Raw genomic sequence first — 7,476 nt, 5'->3', positions numbered from 1 at the left:
ATATATATATATATATATATATATATATATATATATATATATATATATATATATATATATATATATATATATATATATACTTTAAAATAATAGTTTAGTATGAATTCATGGATATACCAAACGGGAGCCATATAAATTTGTGTTATAATTTACATCGTTTTCTCTATTTTATTTTATTTTTTAATATTTTGTTTTGGTCGGATAGATCTTTTCTCCCAAGACGCACGTGCATTCATGAGAGCATGTCTTGACATATCATAACGTTGTGAGATGTCTTCAATCAGTATATAGAACAAGGGTTCGATCAATCAATTACTTTGGTCAATCAATCGAGTGAACTTTGAATTATACCAATTGCTCTCTGAATAATTTTGGATAGTTTCAATCAATCTAACTAACGGGTCGATCAATCAAAAGAATTCAAAAAAATCCAATTAATTCTTTGGATGCTTTTGCCCATGTTCGATTGATCGAACATGCCGGCTCTATCAATTGAGGACTACTGTGATTGGTGTCGATCGATCGATGCATGGATCAACAGTGTGCTCGGTTCTACATAAGTGCATGATGTGTTTCATATTTCGATTGCAACACTATATATATCAGGTGAAATCAAAATTAGGGTATTAAAAAAAGTAATAATGAGAATTCTAGAGAAGAAAAGCTAGGATCTTGAAGAGATTCGGAGGGGGTTCTTACTAGTGCAAGTTCATTTGTATCTTATAATTTTATTTTTATAATGAATCGTTGTCACTTTGTACAATAGTTTTTTTTTTTACCGTAAAGGTTTTTTTTTTTAATTTACATAAAAAATTGTGTATACTCGTACATGCTTTGTTTGAGTTTACTTTATATTGTGTGATTGGTATCCGATCTTGCTTCTACAACCTTCCAACACATCATAAATAGTTCATAATTTATTATGATATATTAATAATACTAATATATTGTAACGCCCTGGAAATCGGGGATCGTGCATATACTTGACTCCCGAGTTCCCGGGGTCACTTATAGCCAATTTTCATTAATATGCGATCCAGTCTAAATGTGCAGCTTGGAATCTCCTGGAACATAAAGTACATCCACACAAGACCACTGAAATGAAAGGGACCGAATATAAATATATATATATATATATATATATATATATATATATATATATATACATGTCCAAAAGAATATATGGGTCGCATAAGATGCTACCCAACAAAATCGCAAAAGAATAGTAACTCCAAAAAGGAATAAAACTGAGCCCTTGCTCAGCGATCCAATCCCGCCTCTCAAGCTGGCAGAGAATCGTCCATCAACTAGAAGTATGATAGCTCGTCCTCCTTGAAGCTCGCCTCACCAGGCTTCATTAAAGCCTTGAGTCACTGCATCTATGAATCTTGGTATGTCAGTGGTGTTTGTACAATACATCACGATCTCAGTGGGAGTGAGTAGAATTCAACTCAATTGGGTGCTATTTAGAATTCATCCATTATTTATGCACAAGAGAATCAATTTTGATATGATCTTAATAGAAAAGAGCAACAATTCACATAGTTACGTGTACTAATAATCTTAATTAATGCACACTGTATGCGGCATGACATGATGCATGGCACCTCACTCACAACGTCGCTCGTGCACTATTACATTCTAACGATCGGCCAATGCTACAGACACTCCTCGGTTGTCGAACCTCAATGCCAGTTCAGCCATTCCTAATTAGTATGTGATTGCAATTGCGATGTGTATAAGCGTATGTTTATTAGTTAGCAGGTACTATTCATCCAGCAGATTTGGGAATCTGGTACACCCCACGTATCAATGCCCTAAACGGGTTGCGAGGCCAAGACCCCCCAATGCGTGAGGCTGAGACCCCGCGGTCCGTGATCCTGTCGGGTTCCTCATCCCCGACTTCAAGCACATGAGGAATTTCATGAGAAAGGGATCGCTCGCGGTCACTACGGGGAGGCGCGGTACCCCAGTATAGGCCAACAGCTCGGACACAGTATCTCATTCCACCATGCCCGGCTCACGAGGCTGTGAACCAATTTCAAGTGGGTTATTGATGAGCTACAATGGTTGTAGGGTGTTCCAGGTTCCATACAAGTGTGAACAAGCAGGGTTAACAATTAAGGTTGGTCAGACAGTAGGCTAGACCACCTGAGTCGGGCGAGCATGAGGCGAGCGACATCGGGCACAAAGGACCCATGTAGTAGAACTACAGCCACCCGCACACACCCTCCCAACGCATGGGCCTAGCCATAGCATAGTCCAACCGATGGGACTACCGTCACTTCTCAAATTCTTGACCAACCCAAGGATAGTAATAGGGACTCATAGCATGCCAACTACCAAAGTGTATGTGTGTGGTGTGGGTTGGTGAGGAAGTTAACACTTCCTCTATGTTGAGAAATCATGTACACAAGAGTAATGAAATCATACATAATATGAAGCAAACAACGTATAAAAATCAACACGACATGAGCATATGATCATCCATACATCAAATCATGTGATAAACATAAACGACATCATGAAAGAGAGCCAAACTTTAACTAATTCCAACCAGATTCTATCCTAATTTCCTAACTTCAATATAACATCAGAACAAATTATAAACTCAATTAAATTATAAAATTTAAAGAACATTTATCAACCTTTAATTGTCATACTTGGCAACATCTATGAAAGTGCAATGGATTTTGTAGGATCCTAATACTTGCTATGTTGACCCCATTAAATCTCTCTTTACCGTTTCAGAAAATGATGAAGGCCTACCTGGACTTCAAATGAATGAGTGGTTTCCTGGACTTTTATTAAGGAATGCATTGTAATTAGATTTGGCAGGTAAAATCTTTCCACTTTTCGGTCAATTTCCTGAATCCCCTTTCCTTACATTTATTAGAATCTCCTTCCATTCAACAAAATCGATTAGGAGATATGCCTAATGAGGCCATTTGGATATTGATTGGAATTAAGGCCCCGGTTTTGGTATTCCTTAGGGCTTTGGGAGTTTTAATTTAAAGGTCCCTAACGTTTCTACGATTACACCTAGATCTTAGCCAAGTGATCTACTTAAATGACGCCGCCATTTATTCCACGATTTTATAAATTTAGTCATTCAAGGAATATAACTTCGTTGTCATCGGGCCACATTTATATATGAGCATATATTTTATCTAGGTGATATTTGGTCCATATAATCAAAATTAAACTTTAATAAGAGTGGATTCATAATACTAACGGGAACATTTTTTGTTTATTTGCTTTCTCATACTTCTTTTGTTTCTTTTAAAGGTTTTGTTTGGCACGATTCTGCTCCCCAGCACGTCAGCGAAGAGAACATCTTTAATTTTGTAATGGCTCACAACATATGACAAGAGTTTTTGATAATTAGTTTTAATGAAGAGTAATATTGAGATTTCCATGCATGATCAATTTGGATTGCTATATTTATAGTACCTATTAATTACAGGGAGGGAATGGTTATCATTAAACGCTTTTGTTTTAGATTGAAAGAGAATGGGGATTTATCATTATAAGATCGCTTGTGCATGCATTGATTTTAATTTAGTATGCTCCTTGATAGTTGCGAAGGGTGTTAATTTGGGCCCTTGAACTTTAATTAATGAATCCAAATGAGCTTTAGAATTAAGATTACTTTGGGGCGGACAACAAAGCTGGCCTAAATTTGGGTTAGGTCCTTATGGCCAAGATTGCTATAAAATTTGGAACAAATGAGACGGTTTCGGTTTGACATAGTTTTTTTGATCTTAAATCGCCTTTTTTCATCAATTTGGATATTTATGCCCATTGGTTATGAAATTCTAGGATAGTTGCTTCATGGCGATGAAGGGCCATCAAAATTTAGGGAATCGATTTGGAGTTTGGTGAGTCAATTTGGATAAGTTCACCGTTCACTTGGATCCTGAGTTGTGGACGGGTATAGGAAAATTCATTAGACCTCCTCGAAAATGTAGAAGAGATCCGACGACTGGATAGCCTTGTATCTCGCTTCATTTGCGAGCGCCAGATCGGTCCTGGCATAAGTAGGGTGCATTTAGTCAGTGCAACCACTTCTGGGTGTCCACTGGTCCGTGGTCCGCAATGCCACAAGCCCCGTGAGCTCTATGGTTCCCTAAATTTTTAGATTTTTCTCGACCTTCCCACGCGTCGAGTGAAGCCCGCACGGCCGCTCATTAGTGTAAACGGCCATCTCCGGCTTGGAGACCCGCACCAAGTTCTATCAGAACCCGTCTCCTAATCACTTGGGCAAATCTTGGTCTAATTTATTTGTGATGCCCCATCGACTAACGAAGTCTGTGCAATCCACGTGACCCACCGGACACTGTGCATTGTGGCGTTCACAGCCGTGTTCAACTATCGGCATCATGGTTCAGTGATAAATCGATAGCCTCGGTCCGACCACCTATCACAAATTGGCGCGAGGCAATAGAAGTCAGTTATACGAATCGTGTCTTTAAAAAATTAAAGGAATTTTAGAAATCCAAAACAGTGAAAATCCAGGATGTTACATATATAGTAATATGACAGGTTAAAAATAACAAGTGCCCAATTCCTTCATATGCATAATGGCTTAGATTTGCATCATCCAGCAACAATTAGAAATCATATCATGATTCAAATGTTTATCATCAACCGTTTAAATGTACATCAATTTGGATTTCAGATCCATCGAGCTCACAATTGGGGCACGGATTAGCTACTGACAGGTTAAGTAGCAAGGCTCGCTACTGAAGCAAGGTCACTAAGTTTTGTGAGCCCCACTACACCATGATGTATGTGTTGTATCCACACCGTCAATCTATTTGAAGAGATCAATATAGAAAATGAGCCAAAGAATGAGGCAGATCCAAAGGTGTAGTCGTCCTGCCACAAAAAACAGTGGGCAGAGTGACATTAGTTAGAGGGGTACACCAGTTGAATCGAATTGAGCTTGGCACAGCTCAACTCGACTCGGCCACTAGTTGACCCCTGCTCGAACTCAGCTCAGCTCAGTCCTCGAGCCTGACTAGCCAACTCGGCTCGGTTCGGTCAGTAGCTCGGGCTAGTTCGAGCTGAGTTCGCCTGCGTAGTATTTTCACAAACATATGGAGTGCACCTTCAATTTCTCATTGTATGTAAAAACAACAGCGGTTTTACATGTATTTCATCAAACAATCGGTAGCTAACATCAAAATCAAGATAAAAGAGTATTTGTTTCATATCCATACCTTCCTCACCAACAGTTGACAGTTCGTTGAGTCATTTCATCAAAACTTGTGAGCAACATCAATATCAAAATAACCGAGTTGCCGAACTAGTTCAACCTGAGTCTGATTCAAGTTGGGGTTCGATCCAAGTCGAGTCAAGCTTGGGCAAGCTCGAAGTCAATTCAAAGTTTCTTTGAGCTCAAAAAAATAGCTCAACTCAGCTTAAACACAATTTCGAACTAAGACAATTCGAGCCTCTTTGAGTTGAGCCAAGTAACCTTTCTAAGGTCCACCATGATGTTTATTTGAGATCCAACCTGCTCATAAGTTAACACAGACACGAAATAAGGGAAAACACAAATATTAGCTTGATCGAAAACTTTTGTGGCCATTGGAAGTTTTTAATGGTGGGCGTCACTCTTCCCACTGTGTTTTCTGTGGTGGGGTCCACTCGAGATTTGGATTTGGCTCATTATTTGTCTAATGCCCAAAAAGGATCTCTCCAAATGGATGGACCGAGTGGATACAAAACATGCATCATGGTAGGGCTCACAGAACTTGGTGACGTCACATCAGTAGCAAGTCTTGCTACTCTTCCTGTCAGTATTTATCCCACAATTGGATATCAGATGTAATCAGAATTAGATGACAGAGTAGAAATGAGTTGAACCAAAATGGTTGGGTGCAACACATGTTTGATAGGAAAGACCCGTTACAACAGAAAATAGATCCGATGAGAAGGCCTGCCACATTCGGAAACCATATCGAATTAGAAGGCCCACCACATCCGCAAGTAGATCCGGTCAGATGGCCCGACATATCAAAAGCGGGTCCCCCTGTAGGAAGCTCAAATGGGCCACATACAGTGCGAAGAATGTACGGTTTCTCCTAAAACCACTGAGTTCACACAATGTAGCCTGACTAAGCTTTGTATTAGGCTAATTTTTGTATATTTACTTTATACTAGTGAATTACACCTGATTAACGGGTTTGATCAAAGACACATGGCATGGTGGCCACACAAAAACCTCTAGTTGGCATCCCATCTCAACTGTTCCATAGAGTGTGGCCCACCTGAGTTGTGGATCTGGCTGATATTTTGTTTGACGTTCTATAATCGACTTTAGAACCTGTTAGACGGAGTGGATTGTATATACAACACGTTGGGATCACAGATTTTGTGTTTTACGCGCTGCCTAATACATTGGCCATAGACGATTCGGATCCTACAAGGCTCAAATTTGAGGAAACGGATTGCGTCCAACCCCCACCCGTCTCCAGCTGGGAACGGGCAACAGCTTTGAGTGTCCATCGTGATGTATGGGTTTTATCCATACCGTCCATACATTTTTTTGTATCATTTTAGTATAAAATAACAAAAAAGAGGCAGATCTAAGGCTCAAGTGGACCACACCACAGGAAGCAGCGGTGATAATGATTCTCACCGTTGAAACTTTTCTAGGGCCCACCGGGATGTTTATTTGCCATCAAACCTATTCATAAAGTTAAATGGACATGGATGAAGGGAAAAAAATAAATATCAGCTCCATCCAAAACTTATGTGGCCCCAAGAAGTTTTCAACGGTAAGAATTTAATCCCCATTGTGTAGTCCATTTGAGCTTGCATTTACCTTGCTTTTGTGTTTGAAACCTAAAATGATACGAAAAAATGGATGGACGGTGTAGATAAGACGCGTACGTAACGGTGGCCACTCAAAGCTCCTACCCGTTCCGAGCTGGTTGCGTCCCAAATTCGGGAAACGCATTGGCTACTCCCCTGCCACCAGCCAATGGCTGCTGGTCGGTGCTCTGTGGACCCCGCCATAATATATGTACTTAATCCATGCCGTCCATATATTTTTCTATATCATTTTATGTTATGAAACAAAAATGAGTTATATTCCAATATCAAGTGGACCACATTATATGAAACAGTGTTGAATGAACTTCGACCATTAAAAAAAATTTTGGGGCATAAATGTTTTGGATCAAGCTGATATTTGTTTTTGAACTTCATCTGGATCTGTATGACCTAATCAACAGATTCGATGTCAAATAAACAGTACAGTAGGCTATAGGAGGATTTTAATGGTGGATATCTAATCATTATTAGTTTCCTGTGGCGTGGTCCACCTGATATTTATATACCTCTAAATTTTTTCATAAAGCCTTAAAATTATCTGTAAAAATTTATGAATGGAATGGATGAAACACATACATCATGGTGGCAGGGGGAGTAGCCAATCCGTTTCCCCAAATTCGATTGTGGTAA

This window comes from Magnolia sinica, chromosome 14, assembly GCF_029962835.1.
Source record: "Magnolia sinica isolate HGM2019 chromosome 14, MsV1, whole genome shotgun sequence".
Taxonomy (NCBI): Eukaryota; Viridiplantae; Streptophyta; class Magnoliopsida; order Magnoliales; family Magnoliaceae; genus Magnolia; species Magnolia sinica.
This window is presented reverse-complemented; position numbering follows the sequence as displayed.